This window comes from Apium graveolens, chromosome 10, assembly GCF_009905375.1.
Source record: "Apium graveolens cultivar Ventura chromosome 10, ASM990537v1, whole genome shotgun sequence".
In the NCBI taxonomy this organism is placed as follows: Eukaryota; Viridiplantae; Streptophyta; class Magnoliopsida; order Apiales; family Apiaceae; genus Apium; species Apium graveolens.
In genome coordinates, this window is record NC_133656.1 from 49018958 (window position 1) to 49038513 (window position 19556).

At 34.5% G+C, this 19556-nt stretch overlaps 3 pseudogenes; all 3 read right to left on the reverse strand.

Moving 5' to 3' along the window:
• Positions 1-834: 834 nt before the first annotated feature.
• On the reverse strand, positions 835-17554 carry LOC141690563 (trans-cinnamate 4-monooxygenase-like; annotated as a pseudogene).
• A 113-nt stretch (positions 17555-17667) lies between these two features.
• LOC141690565 (trans-cinnamate 4-monooxygenase-like) lies at positions 17668-18769 on the reverse strand (annotated as a pseudogene).
• Positions 18770-18957: 188 nt separating this feature from the next.
• Positions 18958-19556, reverse strand: part of LOC141690566 (uncharacterized) — a 28084-nt pseudogene continuing 27485 nt past the window's right edge.

Sequence of the window (19556 nt, forward strand, 5' to 3'; positions counted from 1 at the left end):
GGTTAATTTCAAACAAAAAAAGGTACATATCAGGGTGAGTACTTTTCCTCCTTGGTGAAATCAAATAAAAGAAAGTTATTACTGGGGCTCCTACAAATAATGTGATGAATTTGTTAATTTAATTAATAAAAGTTTTTGTTCGTCAAAGAAAAAGGAAATTACACCAATGTTAACGGAATGATACTGCTGAACTCAACCTTAATGATTCTTCAAAACAAAAAACAAAGAACACCGATACAGGGTAAGAGTATATTTCTAATAATGTCACTTGTAATTAGAAATAAGTTCCTACTTCTATAATACTACAATAATACTATATGATAGGATTCTTTGATCATTAGATGTTCATAATGGATGCATTCGCATGTTACCTTTGCTTTTGAAATAGGCCTTGCTCCTGGCTCATCCCTCATGTCAAGGGTCAGTGTCCTGATTTCTGTATACATAATAACAAATATGCAAGATCTCAATTTCATATGTCTGCTTAGTTGCACTTTGCACCACCAGCCATAAACTAGTGATAAATCATGACAGCTATAGAGGCCACCTCAGGTTCAGTAGTTATTGTTATGTAGTTATTGTTATTTAATATTACACAAACATAGAGAATGACATACAGATAAACAAACACATAAATTGATTTTATTTTTGTATTCAAAGAACAAAGATAACTAATATAATTTTTAGCAAAAATCTTACTCTTCTCAACAGCAAATCTATTGTTCTTTAGAATTTCAGCAACAGTGACCACCATAGCAATAGCTGTAAATGACACAAGACGTAAATTTAATCGCAACCGTGCAAAGGCAAAAAAAAATCAGTATACTAAAGACCTTAATCCTTAAAGAGCTTCAACCTTTTGTCCTTGATCTCCTGGAAAAGTTTAAGATAACCCCTCAAGAAAGGGCGAAGAATAAGGATAAAATCTCCAAAATTTTACTCGAAGCTCTGAGCAAGCCTACTGCGCTCCCCATTCAAAGCTTTAAGCTTCAAGAACAAAGGATTATCTACACTCTCAAACCTTCTATAAAACATGATTATGTACATATTATTATACATGAGCAACTGCAACCGGTTCCTTAACACGATCCCTTTTGTAACAACCAAGATTGGCCTTAACATCTTCAACAACACGAGCAGCCTCATCCTCCCACCCAAATCGATACTGCTGAACAACTTTGTTAGTAAAGAAAGGTATTTTCATGATTCTCCTCATCTTCCTCCAATGCTCACTATAGACTGTGAACACCAATCATGTACAAATCATATCCAAAAAAGATAATAAATAATTTATAATTTTAGATTCTTCTATAGATTAAGAACCAAAAACCAACATTTTATCAAACTTTCTTAATCCATGATAATTCTTTTACTACATTCATGTTGGGTATATTTTAGTCAAAAGAGTATTTTTTTTGACAAATATTTATTTTACCAGCAAAATCATATATACCATATTAAGTTATATCATAATACAATATGTTGATTACTAAGAACCTGAAGAACCAAATACGAAGAAAAACTATTTTATCCATTTAACGAGATTATTCATTTATCGAAATTCAAAATTAAGGGGTAGGTAGGTGTAAGCATACCTGTGAAGATATCGAAAACAGCGTTACGAGTGCGTGATCCAAACTCAATACCCTGAGTATGCAAAACATCTTTAGCCAAACTAAATAAATCAACAAACTAAGAAATAAAAATAAAAAGAAAAAAGGAACAAATGAATTTAGATCTGAAATTAAGGTGAAAAAGAGATCTTGCAGAAAAGGAGTAGAGAAGAGAAGCAGCACAAGGACCAATAGAAACCTAATCGACGACATGATTGTGTTGTGTTGTGTTGTTGATGAGATGTGAAGGAGAATCTCTCCGAGATGTAAATACCCCTATTAACTTTTCTTACACTTTCAACTGCACCTTCCCTCTATAACATCCCCTAAATGATTTTGGGCATGGTCAGTGATACATACGGTAGCAAAAATTACCCTCGACCTTTACCCATTAAACTACTAAATTAATGAAGAAAATAATGGGATATGGATTCTTTTTTTTTCTTAAAAAAAGCTACTTGTATATATACCACCTCTATTAAAATAACAAACGCTTGTATACATACCTAATCAAGCAAATCCAACTTCTTTCAACATGAACAAAACTCCAGAGACCTGTAAACAAAACTTTATTAAAATAAAAAAAATAAAATTTAAAAATAAATTGGAAATAAACTTACTTTTCTCACACAAATCGAGTAGACCCAACTTTTTTCAAGATTATTTAGCACCAATCGAGCTCGATTTAGGAATTAATCAAGTTTAATTGAAGGTTTGTACAAATAGGGGTATAATTAGGTTTAAAGAGAGTGATTGAGAAGAGAGACAGTGAGAGATGAGAGAGAAGAGAGACTGAGAGAAGAGAGAAGAAAGAGGAGAGACAAGACAATGAGAGACAAGAGAGAATGAGAGCGAAAGAAGAGAGAATGAGAGATAGGGGAAAAGGTTTTGGTTAGGGGGGAAAACTGAGAATAAAATTTTTGGTTAAGGGGGAAATTTTGTGGTGTATTAACGGGGGAAAGAAGAAGCAGGCCTTTTTTACTTTTTTTTAAAAAAAACGATTATAGACATCGATTGGTTAAGATACCGATGTCTTACAACACCTTTAGCATCGGTTTTGAAGCGACCGATGTTAAAACTGCTTTTAACATCGGTGACATTTCTAACCGATGTTAAAGAGGTGATGTCGTAGGCACTATTTCTAGTAGTGTAATTACGAAACTAATTAATATTTAGGATTTTGGGCCCTTTCTAATGGGCTTAACTGTCATCCCAATTCAGGTATAATTAATATGACATTAATTACACAATTAGGATTTGTTTTACTCCATATCAATAACTGTGTTTGATTTAGAAATGGTGCAGAATGAAAGTAGTATAGAAATCAAAACACAAAGTAATCAAATACATGTATTTAAAAACTTTCTGGTGGATTGAACTTTTACACTAGAGATATATATTAAGTAGAGAACTCTGTGTTACAATGTTGTACACAGCTGCTTACAAGTTGAACTACAAGAACAGTGAAATTCTTTACAGATTTTTCCTTATCTATTTATATGGTTTTTTTGCTTTCTAACTTAGATAGATTTCTTAATGTTCTACTTGCTACACTTGGAATATATATCACCAAGTTACATGATAAAAAGACAAACAAGTAAGACAAAATGTTTCTAGTCTAATTTCATAGTGCTTCATTTCTCTATCCAGCATCTTTGAATATTTTCAGTTTAGCATGGAAATGAAAATGCTTCTTTGTTCTCTAAACCCTGCAAATAGGCTACCACATTCTATTTGCATACAATCAACGCATGTGACTGTCAAGTCACTGTCAACTGTTCTTTTGAATTTGAATATCCGTTGAAGCTTCATTAAATTATCCGTTGAAAATGTGGTTGATCATCCGTTGAAACTTTGGATCCGTTAAGTGCGACTTGGTTCGCTAAAAATTGAAATTTGAGTTAAACCGAGCCGTAAAGGATTGGGGACACGTGTTTGTTACTTTGTTTTAGTTGGAACACCTTTCAAAAAATTGAATAATTTTTTTTGATAAGAACAGAGTTTTATTCTCCTATTTCTTCTCCTTCTTTGATCTCTCTCCCCTCACTATCGAATCTCTCTGCTCTCTCTCGCAATCTCTCTATCTCTTTGTGTTCTCCCACTCTTCCTTCCCCGTTTGCTTCTTCCTCCCGGTAATTTCTGTGCCGTTTGTTTCTTTGTGCTTTGTTGTAAGAACCTAAATTTTTGACATCGGTAAAAGACCTTTATGAATGGTAATATAATAACTTGAATTTTTGAGACCTTATAAAACGTTTAATGAATAGTAACCCTGACGGGCGGGAAAAACCTTTAAGCCCACACTAAGTAGTGCACGAGAAAATGAGTTTCGGAGTTGATATTACGAGTATACTTACCAAATGAGTGTATGTAAAAGCTATTAGTTTTCGAAAAAAATGAACTTTGAAAAACGTCCGTATTTACGACTCATCGAGGATTACAGGAATCGTAATATAATTACAAGATTAAAACCCTACGGATTTATATTCAAGTATGATAATTAAAAATATAAGGAATAAATACGAAATAAATTACGCCGCGAACCATTTACGAATAAGTATTACGAAAATGTTTGAGCGACCGTGCGAACGCGTAAACGATAAATAAACGTAACGCACTAACTAAACCATGGTAAGGAATTAACCATGGTTACTTCATCAAATAGTGAGCTAACCATAGGATGAACAAGCTAGCTAGCAAAATAGTGTGCTAAAGAAGCTAACCAAGTAGTTTAGCTTGTAACCTAGCAAGCTATTAAGATTTGTCCCTAAGATTTGAAACCAAGAATCAACATAGAATGCTATACTAGGAGAATAAAATCAATTGCAAGATATCAACCCATCTTCCTAGAAGTTACCTAGCAAATCAACCAAGCTAAGCAATCAAGAGGAGTATAAATACCCCCCTTGATGCTCCATTCGGCCCTAATGATAAAGAATGGGAAATCCAATTCAAAATATCAAGTTCTAGCCATGGTAAAATCATCCCATTAATTTTCAAGCCTCCTAGAAATTAAACTAAGGTAAGAAAATTCTTTCATCTCTTTTTATCAAGGTTTGATGGGTGAAATAAATTCAAGAAACTCACTAGTGAATAGTATGAATAGTAACCTCTCCTTGGTTTCTTGATTTCAATGGTGGTTCTAGGCTCGAAAAATCATACCAAGCACTTGCAAGCCTCCAAAATACTCAAGAACACATCTCAAGCTTCCAAGAAAGGTAAAAATCTTTTGCCCATCTTTATTTAAGATTCACTTTTAAGATCCATTTAGTATGTGGTAGAAAACTTAGTTTAAGAAGTGGTATTGTTGAGATCTTGAAGTTTAAAGTTGAGTAGATTTAAGGTTGATTGTTGTTGCCACAAGAACATGATGTTCTTGAGAGGATTTTGTATGATGATTATTAAATGATTATTGTTGATGGTTGTGTTTAGAGTTAGGGCGTAAACGAAACCCCAATCGTAAGCGTAACTCCGTTAAAACCAACGAATCGTAACATTAAGTTTCTGCAGAAAGTCCCAAAGTTTTAAACTGTAGTTTCTTGAAAACTAACCCTTGATTATGATAGGAAATTTTATAAGGATCGTTTAGGCGCTTGAATCGCTTGATTCCGATTTACGGATCAAACGTTATGGTCATTTTAGTAAAAGTGATTTACGCGACAAAAACTGCTACAAATCACGAACTTTGAAAATATAAAGGATTGACTTAAAAGTTCTCATAAATCATGAAATTTCTACAGAGAGTAAAATATTGAGTTTTCTAACTCCCATAAAAAGTTCAAGTAAAAATAATGATTTCTCAATTTTATAAAAATATCAGAGCCGAGACCGCGCGAGTAGAAACCGTAAGAATCCATAAGCGGAGCCGACGACGATAAAGAGAATGAACCTAAGATACTTAGAAAAATGAAGCGACCATGATGTGAAGAAGGACTTAAAGGAATAATAAGGGTAGTATAAGTGGAGAGGGTGTATAATAAATAGCGCATGAGTGCGAGTCGCCGTAAATTAGAACGGGACCTAACGAAATGAATCGTGTTTGTGGTCATAGATTTCCGAGCGGAACCTAGAGCATCCTCCACCTCGAGATACCCATGCAAGTTTACAAACCCAACTCCATTTTTACTGTTGTGTTGTGAAAGGATTGTTTTACTATCATCGCTTAAATACCATGTTTGCCATGATGCGTAGTTGTTGAATTTTCACATAATATAGCGATGTTGTACGATAAGTATATATCGTCAAATGTTATTTCGCTTTAAGCATGACATATTATATAAGACCGAGGGTCGGTCGGGATTTAAGATAAAACCCGGAAATCATTCCGTAGATATTATAGGACGGGTATAACTCCATAATAGTACGTTTTAAAGGGACTCATCGTCCATTTACGAAACATTAAAACACCTCGAACTTTTAAAATGATTTCCCAACGAGCATATTCCCTCAACTATATTTTATTGATTCGGATAATAAATATTATATACGCATTCCTTTATTATAAGAGTATTATACTTCAACGTTTATTTATTCAAACCCGATTAATCATTATAGATTATTAATTCTGTTAACACAAACTAGTTGAGGAATATTATTTAAATAAATCTTTTAGAGAGTAAACTCATTCGAGGTATGATTAATATCAATTATCATTTAATTAATTATAGACTATTATTTAATTAATTATTATTTATTAAAGGATTGTTCTTGATTTAAAGATCATAGATTCTGATATACTTTCTGATTTAGAAGTATTATTCGAATAATTTCAGATCGTCGGTGAATATTATCCCGACTTATTATTATATTGAATATAGTTTCGAGAAGAAACTTTTCCCCCTTATTAATTATCTGTTGACAACGGTCAACTCACATCTTTAGTACTTCCTACGAAATTCTCGGAAGTACGTATATACATATATATACACTTATATCTTAAAGAAATAAACTATTTCTATCAACAAGCAAAACGCTTGGGGAACTTCGATGTGGTTCGAGTTCTCGAGATTAATAGAATTCTTTTAAAGGACAATGGAGGGGTAGACTCTGGTACAATGTGTGCTAGATGGGCTACCAAAGGTACCGCAGGTGAAGGTACTCAGTGTACTCAGGAACTTGTGAAGTATGTGCATACCCGAAAATGGGACACGTAGCCCGAATGCGGCCAGGGTGATACCCGAGAGATGACGGTGTCGTCCTTTTACTAGTAGAAAATGTTACTATTTCCGTAGTACAACTGATCATCGTATGCGGTGGCTCCAGTGAATGTCCTATTCTTCCAATTGGAATTGAAATGCAATACCGTAACCCAAGCCTAGGTGCTGGGATTACTATTAAGGTATTCGCAGGTTAATAAAATCCACTAAAGGATTGCTTTCATAAGAAGGTGTGTATCACCAAGGAAAACTATTTTGAAGAAAACGTATCTATCAAATATGATGTTTTACGTGAGTTTATCATACAGTCATTTTCATACTATACATTATTATGTTGGGCATTATAGCTCACTCTTGCTTTCTTTTAAATGACACAACACAACAGATAACCTGTATGCCGGTGTGGGTTTTAGTCCCTTGCAGTCATGGGGAGGTTCCCTGGCAGCTTTGTCTCAGGGGTGCTAGAGTATCAGATAGATATAAGATATCAGTCGTAATTATTGTAACTTCATGTAGAGGTTATGAATAATTATTTGAGATCCTGTAAAGTACATTCGAGTGTAATAAAAGAAGATTACATCTTGTACGTCATTTCTAAGACTATAACTTGTGTGTGTGAGTATGAGATTGGGGTCTGTGGATTATTGAATCAATACCAGGTTACACATGAGTGAAGGATGGCGTGACGTCCCAGATTCCTGACCCCGAAATTGGGGGCGTTACAGAAATGGTATCAGAGTATTAAGTTATAGTACTCAGAAACGAGAGTGTTAGGAGTCTGTCAAGATGCGAGATTTCGTGAGAGCTCATATAGAGTTCATCATTGGACTACCGGATGTAGCCCAATGGGTAAGTAAGGATAAGTGTGTATTTGAGGTATTAAAGTATGACTAATGAGAACATTAGAGATTATCAGAATAATGAGGAGAAAAATTAGAATCATATTTGATTTGGAAAGGATATGGATGTAGAACTTGGAGCTATCTCCAGAGCATTTGGGGTAAAAATGATATTATCAACACCATATGTAAATTTTGATAACACGAGCCTTGTTACCTGTAGTTCTGTGTAGGTTGCCCAAGAAGGGGCATCACATGTGAGAACCAAAAAGTCTAATTATTAATATACAGTTAATATTGACCCAGACTAGTTGAAGGTGTGATTTTACCAATGAGAAGGTGAATATCGTATTAATAACGAATTCAGCAGAAATAGTGTCTGATATACCCTTGAGGATTTTTATTTCCATTAAGGAAGATTTGAATATGATATACAAATTTCATCGTAAGACAACTACACTACATGATATTATTAGTACGCTTAACATGAAGAGTTATGATGGTTTAGCTCAGAGATCGAGAGCATCGAGAATTGATGGCATGACTACAATTTGATGGCATAAGATTACACGAGCGATGGTTTGATCTTAGAACCTTTTAAAAGGATAGACCAGTGAGTCTAGAGCGGAATTCTTCGGTAGAAATGATGTCAGAGGTAACGTATATATACACGTAGACCTCTAATATATTCGGTAACGTATGTTCAATTACACACACATGCCACTGCACTTATGGACTGCATTGAAATCCCTAAGAGATCTCTTTCATCTGTTCCCAGGGGGAACTGGCCACTTATAGTTAGTAACAGATGCGTGTAGCAGACAACTATCGGCTTAACAGATGTTTTAGAATATTTCTGAGTAAGGTCTTCGAGGTAAAACACCCGAATGATAGATATACGTACGAAAGTCAAGTTAGTAAATGATTTTAAAATGATGTGGAAAGAGAAACTATTTGAAACATGGAATTACGAAGAAGAAGAGGTGGGATCATTCTCAGATGGATAATGAAGAGAGTTAGGATAATCAGTGAAATATTTTAACACCTACTCACTGTCATGTTACTCCCTCCAAATTGTTGATTATTCGTATCGCCTTGATAAGTCATATCAAGCAATCCTTTTCGTTCCCTACTTTGAACTTCTGATGTGACCATATTGAATAATCTTTCTCCGTATCAGGACTTGTTCAATTCTTTTAGTTAAATCCATGAACTTTCATTCATAGATTATGATCTTCTTGTTCAACTCAGAAATATTTATACCTCATTTCAATAATCCAATAGATTTTTATATATATATAAATTTTCCCTCAATTCGTCGATGAATATTCATAATGAGTATCTTCAATAGATTCTTCTTTCATACTTACTCTTCTCAGTCGAGATTGTAAATATCTAACAAATTGTTAAAAATGTGGATGATCTAATATCCATATATTCCTCGGGAATCCTTTTCCTCTAATCGGGATGAAATTTTATATTGAACTTAGTAAGGGTATCAATTTGATATTGGTATTCCGATTCAATTCTATTTAAAGATCTGATAAAGTAGATGAACTAGGGCACCTATGAGTGTACCCTTTATTTGGAAAGAAATATTTGATAAGAGGCTATCGATTGTTCCGATGCCAAGACCGCTCGGTTTAGAGTTATAATTGTCTTTCTCAGCCCAAATTTAAAAACTCTTTATTTCAAAATCGCATCCAGGTAGCCACAATTTCTTCAGTGGTTACGATGTTGATATTTTTGCAAACAAACTGAAATATGCCTAGTTGCATATGTTCTCATGAATGACTAGTTAATTGTCCTAACTAGTCAAAATTTTAATTAATACGACAAAAGCCTAGCTAATTGTCCTAGCTAGTTGCTATGGGCCAAACCAATTGTGATGGCCATTTTCTTAGCCGGTTATTAATATTGCTTGATATGGACTAGTTATTATTTTGTTAGTTCCACTTCCAATAAAATTTTGATTATTCCATAATGCATTATACATGCCATATTTAATTGTTGATGAAATTTTCAAAGAATGATTTACTTGAGACCTAACTAGGTCGCCCACTCAAACGAGAATTCATATTCAGTTTTATGAAATATTTTGTTCATGAAATATTTTATTCTTTCGTTGTATAACGAATATCCAATTAAAATTACAAAGTGATTGAAGAACAATATAATTCCTTATTTATTAATCATTGAATCAAATTCCTTCTTTCAAAATAGCACCTCTTTGAGACCTCAATGGTTAACCTTTGGTTGAGGATGTTATTCGATATTTCTTTCATTTTTCAGGAAGAAAATTATTCCTTCAATGGAAAAATCTTACAAGTATCATTCGTATGATGTTATTATTCATCAAACATTGCTTTCAATGGATATTCTCCATAATATCACAATATAGAATTCTAAGGACATGGAAGGATAATCCTTGTTATATTCTTCCTTTCAAGTTATAAATCTTCTAAGTATTGCGACTCTTTTATTCAGAGCTCATTATTTGTTCAGATGTTAGATTTTGAAACCTTGTTAAGACTGTCTAAATTTCATCGATATCGTGAAAATCTTTTTTTTCCGAGGCTAATTGCCTTCCCAATAAGGAGAAATATAGTTGAGAACCGATTGTTGTAATATGAGACTGAAAGCTCAGTGCTATGATGGTGCAATCGGAGAATCATGATAAGTAAGTTATTTTAAAAAGAAGAACACCATGTTTATTTATTATCATAAGTATCTTTAATATGGTTATAGAAAAACGAAAATAGGGATACAACGTGATTAGTGAGGTACACTCCTATGAAACATTATCGGGATAGGTGCTAATTAGGGAAAGACCAAGCATGTATGAATTTGAGGAATAAGATTTTCAAAAGGTAAAGGTATGGTTAGTAGCAATCCCGTGCTAGAAATACTCGACGATAAAAATAGGATGTTGCGTGAAGTCTAATGACATGTCTACGCAGCTTAAGGACCGTGACATAAGGCTTTCTAATAATAATCTAGAATAATTGTGATAAGGTTCAGATTGAAAGGGACAAGGAGTTTACTTATGAGGAAATTTGGAATTTTTTTTACACGGAACACGAGATAGAGGATATAGTCAAAATGATTAAAGGCCATGATTGAGGAATTTATTATCATCAAGGAAAGGCCAATGTGGTGGCCGATACTTTAAGTAGGAAAAGATATATAGAGGATGACAAATCTCAGAATAACTGATGAGAAGGATCACATGAAAAGAACGCTTTATTACTTAACAAGAAGACTTAAAGATGCCTAAAAACGTACACAGATATTAGTCGTGACAGAATATGAATGGGGATGTCGTAAGTATTCGACATAGTTGGAAAATGTAAACGGAAAGGCAAAGGGTTAAAATTTTGGCGATTTCAACTTGTAGATGACCCAAATAGGGTTAGGAGTTAATTATAATGAATTTTGAAGAAGGATTATTAAGAACCAAGTTAGCCATCATGCTATTTGAGGATTTTGAGTGATAGATTAAATAAGACCGCTTACTTTATTATGCAAACAATAGATGTCCACTTTACAAAATTGATATGAACGCGGAAGAGATAATTGGGACAGAGAGACCCCGTGATGACTGCGCCACACAAGAACCCAAGATTTAATTTCACAACGGGACTATTTCCCAAGATATTTTATTAAAAGGACGAACATAGGCACTACTTAGAGTTCTTAAATCGACAAGTAGAGCGAGAGGACTATCCTAATCATTGAAGATACGTCTAGCGGCTTACCTTTTATTTGGAAAGGTTTAGAGAATCTTCTATTGTTGACAGATGATTCGTGTAGATGTACTTACCACACTAGCATACGAAAAATAGTAGCCGATATCCCTTGCGAAGGGCAACGTGAAAAGAATGAAGAATGTCATTGCCAGAACTGATAGAAGGCAAAGAAGATCGTACACGCCCTATAAAGATCAATAATAGCAGGTACCAATAAACGTGAATATGTCTAAGGCGCTAGCGAGAGTAACGAGTATGACCCAGAAAGTGTCGTAGTATTGTAGATATTATACGGGGATTGATTAAAGAAGTCCGACCAATGACGGAAGCTGAACGTTGCACGATCCTAAAACGTGTCAATAAATTATGTATGAAATGGTGCTTCCTTCAAGATGGCAACAGGACGGTGACGCGCTTTACGTTACTACGGGAAGAAATGTTAAATCTGGCGCTAAGCGTGTAGCAGGAGACGAGCGTGTAGGAATGCAACGAGAACTTCTTACATAGAATAATCGACAGAGATGATGCGCCCAAAATGGGAAAACGTTAAGGAATGAAACCCTAGCACTAGTAGGAGCGATGTAGGGGGAAACGAATAAGTTGAAGGATGATTCCAAACACTAGAAGATACGCTAATCGTCCATGTTATCAATTTTTAAGGGGAATGAAGTGGCCAGTTGACGTTAATCGAATTATCGACAATAACGAGTTATCATGCGTGCATTGGAACGGCTACAAATTTTGTACGGAAGAAAGAATCATTCTCTATTAGGTTGGGAAGAAATTGGTAAACGGGGGATATTGTACCATAGTTGAGTCAACAGACCAAAGAAATTCCTAGAACTTATCAGAACCCGGCTAGTAGCAGCCCAAGATGAACAATAGAGATATGCGGACCAGAACTATAAAGACAGAAAGTACGAAGTAGAAGACCAAGTATTGTTGATAGTACCTCTCGAGGAGGGAGTGATGAGATTCGAAAGGGAAAGGAATGTTAAACCCAATATTTATTGGACCAATCAAGGAATTAAAGGACTAAGAAAGTTGACTCATAAAATAGCACCATCGTCGAACGGTCAACAAGTTTATAACGAGTACCACGAATCGAGGTTAGGAAATTTAACCGTCAGAACTAAACATATGATTGAAAATGAGCAAATAAACTCGTAGCCAGACTTAGCGTATATCAAGTAACGTGTAGAGGTCATAAGACTACAAGGACGAGTACCCGGGAATATATTGGATGGATGAGTGGAAATTTTATGAAGAGATCAAATATTGCAAGGTCAACGCGAGAACTCGAGGTTGTCATGCGAGAAGCATATCCCTACCTGTTTCTGAACTGATTCCGGCACGGAATCCTTTTAAGGGGGGAAGACTGTAAGAACCCAAATTTTTGACATTGGTAAAAGACCTTTATGAATGGTAATATAATATCTTGAATTTTTGAGACCTTGTAAAATGTTTAATGAATAGTAACCCTGACGGGCGGGAAAAACTTTTAAGCCCACATTATGTAGTGCACGAGAAAATGAGTTTCGAAGTTGATATTACGAGTATACGTACCAAATGAGTGTATGTAAACGCTATTAGTTTTCGAAAAAAACGAACTTTGAAAAACGACCGTATTTACGACTCATCGAGGATTACGGGAATAACAATATAATTACAAGATTAAAACCCTACGGATTTATATTCAAGTATGATAATTAAAAATATAAGCAATAAATACAAAAGAAATTACGTCGCGAACCATTTACGAATAAGTATTACGAAAACATTTAAGCGACCGAGCGAACGCGTAAATGATAAATAAACGTAACGCATTAAATAAACCATGGTAAGGAAGTAACCATGGTTACTTTATCAAATAGTGAGCTAACCATAGAATGAACAAGCTAGCTAGCAAAATAGTGTGCTAAGGAAGCTAACCAAGTAGTTTAGCCTGTAACCTAGCAAGCTATTAAGATTTGTCCCTAAGATTTGAAACCAAGAATCAACCTAGAATGCTATACTAGGAGAATAAAATCAATTCAAAGATATCAACCCATCTTCCTAGAAGTTACCTAGCAAATCAACCAAGCTAAGCAACCAAGAGGAGTATAAATACCCCCCTTGATGCTCCATTCGGCCCTAATGATAAAGAATGGGAAATCCAATTCAAAATCTCAAGTTCTAGCCATGGTAAAATCATCCCATTAATTTTCAAGCCTCCTAGAAATTAAACTAAGGTAAGAAAATTCTTTCATCTCTTTTTATCAAGGTTTGATGGGTGAAATAAATTCAAGAAACTCACTAGTGAATAGTATAAATAGTAACCTCTCCTTGGTTTCTTGATTTCAATGGTGGTTCTAGGCTCCAAAAATCATACCAAGCACTTCCAAGCCTCCACCATACTCAAGAACACATCTCAAGCTTCCGAGAAAGGTACAAATCTTTGGCCCAACTTTATTTAAGATTCATTTTTAAGATCCATTTAGTATGTGGTAGAAAACTTAGTTTAAGAAGTGGTATTGTTGAGATCTTTAAGTTTAAAGTTGAGTAGATTTAAGGTTGATTGTTGTTGTCTCAAGAACATGATGTTCTTGAGAGGATTTTGTATGATGATGATGAAATGATGATTGTTGATGGTTATGTTAAGAGTTAGGGCATAAACGAAACCCCGATCGTAAGCGTAACTCCGTTAAAACCAACGAATCGTAACATTAAGTTTCTGCAGAAAGTCCCAAAGTTGTAAACTGTAGTTTATTAAAAAATAACCCTTGATTATGATAGGAAATGTTATAAGGATCGTTTAGGCGCTTGAATCACTTGAATCGCTTGATTCCGATTTACGGATCAAAAGTTATGGTCGTTTTAGTAAAAGTGATTTACGAGATAAAAACTGCTACAAATCACGAATTTTGAAAATATAAAGGATTGACTTAAAAGTGCTCACAAATCATGAAATTTCTACAGAGAGTAAAATATTGAGTTTCCTAACTTCCATAAAAATTTCAAGTAAAAATAATGATTTCTCAATTTTATAAAAATATCAGAGCCAAGACCGCGCGAGTAGAAACCGTAAGAATCCATAAGCGGAGCCGACGACGATAAAGAGAATGAACCTAAGATACTTAGAAAAATGAAGCGACCATGATGTGAAGAAGGACTTAAAGGAATAATAAGGGTAGTATAATTGGAGAGGGTACATAATAAATAGCGCAGGAGTGCGAGTCACCGTAAATTAGAACGGGACCTAACGAAATGAATTGTGTTTGTGGTCATAGATTTCCGAGCGGAACCTAGAGCATCCTCCACCTTGAGATACCCAGGCAAGTTTACAAACCCAACTCCATTTTTACTGTTGTGTTGTGAAATGATTATTTTACTATCATTGCTTAAATACCATATTTGCCATGATGCGTAGTGGTTGAATTTTCACATAATATAGCGATGTTGTACAATAAGTATATATCGTGAAATGTTATTTCCCTTTAAGCATGACATATTATATAAGACCGAGGGTCGGTCGGGATTTAGGATAAACCCGGAAATCATTCCGGAGATATTATAGGACGGGTATAAGTCCATAATAGCACGTTTTAAAGGGACTCATCGTCCATTTACGAAACATTAAAACACCTCAAACTTTTAAAACGATTTCCCAACGAGCATATTCCCTCAACTATATTTTATTGATTCGGATAATAAATATTATATACGTACCTTTATTATAAGAGTAGTATACTTCAACGTTTATTTATTCAAACCCGATTAATCAATATAGATTATTAATTATGTAAACACAAACTAGTTGAGGAATATTATTTAAATAAATCTTTTAGAGAGTAAACTCATTCGAGGTATGATTAATATCAATTATCATTTAATTAATTGTAGACTATTATTTAATTAATTATTATTTATTAAAGGATTTTTATTGATTTAAAGATCATAGATCCTGATATACTTTCTGATTTAGAAGTATTATTCGAATAATTTCAGATCGTCGGTGAATATTATCCCGACTTATTATTATATTGAATATAGTTTCGAGAAAAAACTTTTCCCCCTTATTAATTATCTGTTGACAACGGTCAACTCACATCCTTAGTACTTCCTTCGAAATTCTCGGAAGTACGTATATACATATATATACACTTATATCTTAAAGAGATAAACTATTTCTATCAACAAGCAAAACGCTTGGGGAACTTCGATGTGGTTCGAGTTCTCGAGATTGATAGAATTCTTTTAAAGGACAATTGAGGGGTAGACTCTGGTTTTATGTGTGCTAGATGGGCTACCAAAGGTACCGCAGGCGAAGGTACTCAGTGTGCTCAGGAACTTGTGAAGTATGTGCATACCCGAAAATGGGACACGTGGCCCGAATGCGGCCAGGGTGATACCCGAGAGATGACGGTTTCGTCCTTTTACTAGTACAAAATGTTACTATTTCCATAGTACGACTGATCATCGTATGCGGTGGCTCCAGTGAATATCCTATTCTTCCAATTGGAATTGAAATGCAATACCGTAACCCAAGCCTAGGTGCTGAGATTACTATTAAGGTATTCGCAGGTTAATAAAATCCACTAAAGGATTGTTTTCATAAGAAGATGTGTATCACCAAGGAAAACTATTTTGAAGAAAATGTATCTATCAAATATGATATTTTACGTGAGTTTATCATACAGTAATTTTCATACTGTACATTATTATGCTGGGCATTGTAGCTCACTCTTGCTTTCTTTTAAATGACACAACACAATAGATAACCTGTATACCGATGTGGGACCTAGTCGCTTGCAGTCATGGGGAGGATCCCTGGCAGCTTTGGCTCATGGGTGCTAGAGTATCAGATAGATATAAGATATCAGTCGTAATTATTATAACTTCATGTAGAGGTTATGAATAATTATTTGAGATCCTATAAAGTACATTCGAGTGTAATAAAAGAAGATTACATCTTGTACCTTGTTTCTAAGACTATAACTTGTGTGTGTGAGTATGAGATTGGGGTCTGTGGATTATTGAATCAATACCAGGTTACACATGAGTGAAGGATGGCGTGACGACCCAGATTCCTGATCCCGAATTTGGGGGCGTTACATTTGTCGCCGTTTCTTTCCCGTTTCCAACCACCTGTCGGCCCCGGTTCTCCGGTATGGTGGCGGTGTAGGGTGTATATTATTGATTATGCGTGTGTGTGACTGTGTGTGTGTAGTGTATTGTGTATGCGGGTGGTGTGTGTGTGTTGGTGGCACATTTAGTGTGTGTGATGGTGTTGGTGATTGTCTTGTTGGTTTAGTTTCTGTTGCAATTCATTTCTTTATTTTATTATTTTTGCAGGTTGTGATTGATTAAATTTACTCAAATTTCCGTCAAATCTACTCGGTTTCTCGTCTGAATTTCACGAAATATGGATCGGTTCAAATTAGAATATCAATATGGATTCAAGTATGTGAAAATATCCATAATACATCCAGACTCAGTATTGGAGAAAAAACTGTGTACTAACCCCTTTGAGAATCCACCGAAAACTCCATTTCTGTCAAATCTACTCGGTTTCTCGTCCGAATTTCATTAAATATGGCTCGGTTCAAATTAGAATATCAATATGGATTCAAGTATGTGAAAATATCCATAATACATCCGGACTCAGTATTGGAGAAAAAACTGTGTACTATACTAACCCCTTTAAGAATCCACCGAAAACTCCATTTCCGTCAAATCTACTCAGTTTCTCGTCCGAATTTCATGAAATATGGCTCGGTTCAAATTATAATATCAATATGGATTCAAGTATGTGAAAATATCCATAATACATCCGGACTCAGTATTTGATCATTAGATGTTCATAATGGATGCATTCGCATGTTACCTTTGCTTTTGGAATAGGCCTTACTCCTGGCTCATCCCTCATGTCAAAGGTCAGTGTCCTGATTACTGTATACTGAAAAAAAAATATGCAAGATCTCAATTTTATATGTCTTCTTAGTTGCACTTTGCACCACCAGCCATAAACTAGTGATAAATTATGACAGCTATAGAGGCCACCTCAGGTTCAGTAGTTATTGTTATGTAGTTTAAACAAACATAGAGAATGACATACAGATAAACACATACATAAATTGATTTTATTTTTGAGTTCAAAGAACAAACATAACTAATATAACTTTTAGCAAAAATCTTACTCTTCTCAATAGCAAATCCATTTGTTCTTTAGAATTTCAGCAACAGTGACCACCATAACAATAGCTGTAAATGACACAAAATGTAAATTTAATCGCAACCGTGCAAAGGAAAAAAAATCAGTATACTAAAGACCTTAATCCTTAAAGAGCTTCAACCTTTTGTCCTTGATCTCCTGGAAAAGTTTAAGATAACCCTTCAAGAAAGGGCAAAGAATAGGGATAAAATCTCCAAAATTGTACTCGAAGCTCTGAGCAAGCCTACTGCGCTCCCTATTCAAAGCCTTAAGCTTCAAGAACAAAGGATCATCTACACTCTCAAACCTTATATCAAACATGATTCTGTACATATTATTATACATGAGAAACTGTAACCGGTTCCTCAACACGATCCCTTTTGTAGCAGCCAAGATTGGCCTTAACATCCTCAACAACACGAGCAGCCTCATCCTTCCACCCAAATCGATACTGCTGAACAACTTTGTTAGTAAAGAAAGGTATTTTCATGATTCTCCTCATCTTCCTCCAATGCTCACTATAGACTGTGAACACCAATCATGTACAAATCATATCCAAAAAAGATAATAAATAATTTATAATTTTAGATTCTTCTATAGATTAAGAACCAAAAACCAACATTTTATCAAACTTTCTTAATCCATGATAATTCTTTTACTACACTCATGTTGGGTATATTTTAGTCAAAATAGTATTTTTCTTGACAAATATTCATTTTACCAACAAAATCATATATACCATATTAAGTTATATCATAATACAATATGTTAATTACTAAGAACCTGAAGAACCAAATACGAAGAAAAACTATTTTATTCATTTAACGAGATTATTCATTTATCGAAATTCAAAATTAAGGGGTAGGTATGTGTAAACATACCTGTGAAGATATCGAAAACAGCGTTACGAGTGCGTGATCCAAACTCAACACCCTGAGTATGCAAAACATCTTTAGCCAAACTAAATAAATCAACAAACTAAGAAATAAAAATAAAAAGAAAAAACGAACAAATGAATTTAGATCTGAAATTAAGGTGAAAAAGAGACCTTGCAGAAAAGGAGTAGAGAAGAGAAGCAGCACAAGGACCAATAGAAACCTAATCGACGACATGATTGTGTTGTGTTGTGTTGTTGATGAGATGTGAAGGAGAATCTCTCTGAGATGTAACTACCCCTATTAACTTTTCTTACACTTTCAACTGCACCTTCCCTCTGTAACATCCCCTAAATGATTTTGGGCATGGTCAGTGATACATACGGTAGCAAAAATTACCCTCGACCTTTACCCATTCAACTACTAAATTAATGAAGAAAATAATGGTAACTGGATTCTTTTTTTTCTTGAAAAAAAGCTACTTTTATATATACCACCTCTATTAAAATAATAAACTACTTGTATACATACCTAATCAAGCTAATCCAACTTCTTTCAACACTAACAAAACTCCAGAGACCTGTAAACAAAATTTTATTAAAATAAAAACATAAAATTTAAAAATAAATTGGAAATAAACTTACTTTTCTCACACAAATCGAGTAGACCCGGCTTTTTTAGATTGTTTAGCAACAATCGAGCTCGATTTAGGAATTAATCAAGTTTAATTGAAGATTTGTACAATTAGGTTTAAAGAGAGTGATTGAGAAGAAAGACAGTGAGAGATAAGAGAGAAGAGAGACTGAGAGAAGAGAGAAGAGAGAAGAGAGACAAGACAATGAAAGAGAAGAGAGAAGAGAGAATAAGAGAGAAAGAAGAGAGAATGAGAGAGAGGGGGAAAGGGTTTTGGTTAAGAGGGGAAAAACTGAGAATAAAATTTTTGGTTAAGGGGAAAATTTTTTGGTGTATTAACGGGGGAAAGAAGAAGTGGGCCTTTTTTATTTTTTTTTAAAAACGATTATAGACATCGGTTCGTTAAGATACCGATGTCTTACAACACCTTTAACATCAGTTTTGAAGCGACCGATGTTAAGACTGCTTTTAACATCGGTGACATTTCTAACCGATGTTAAA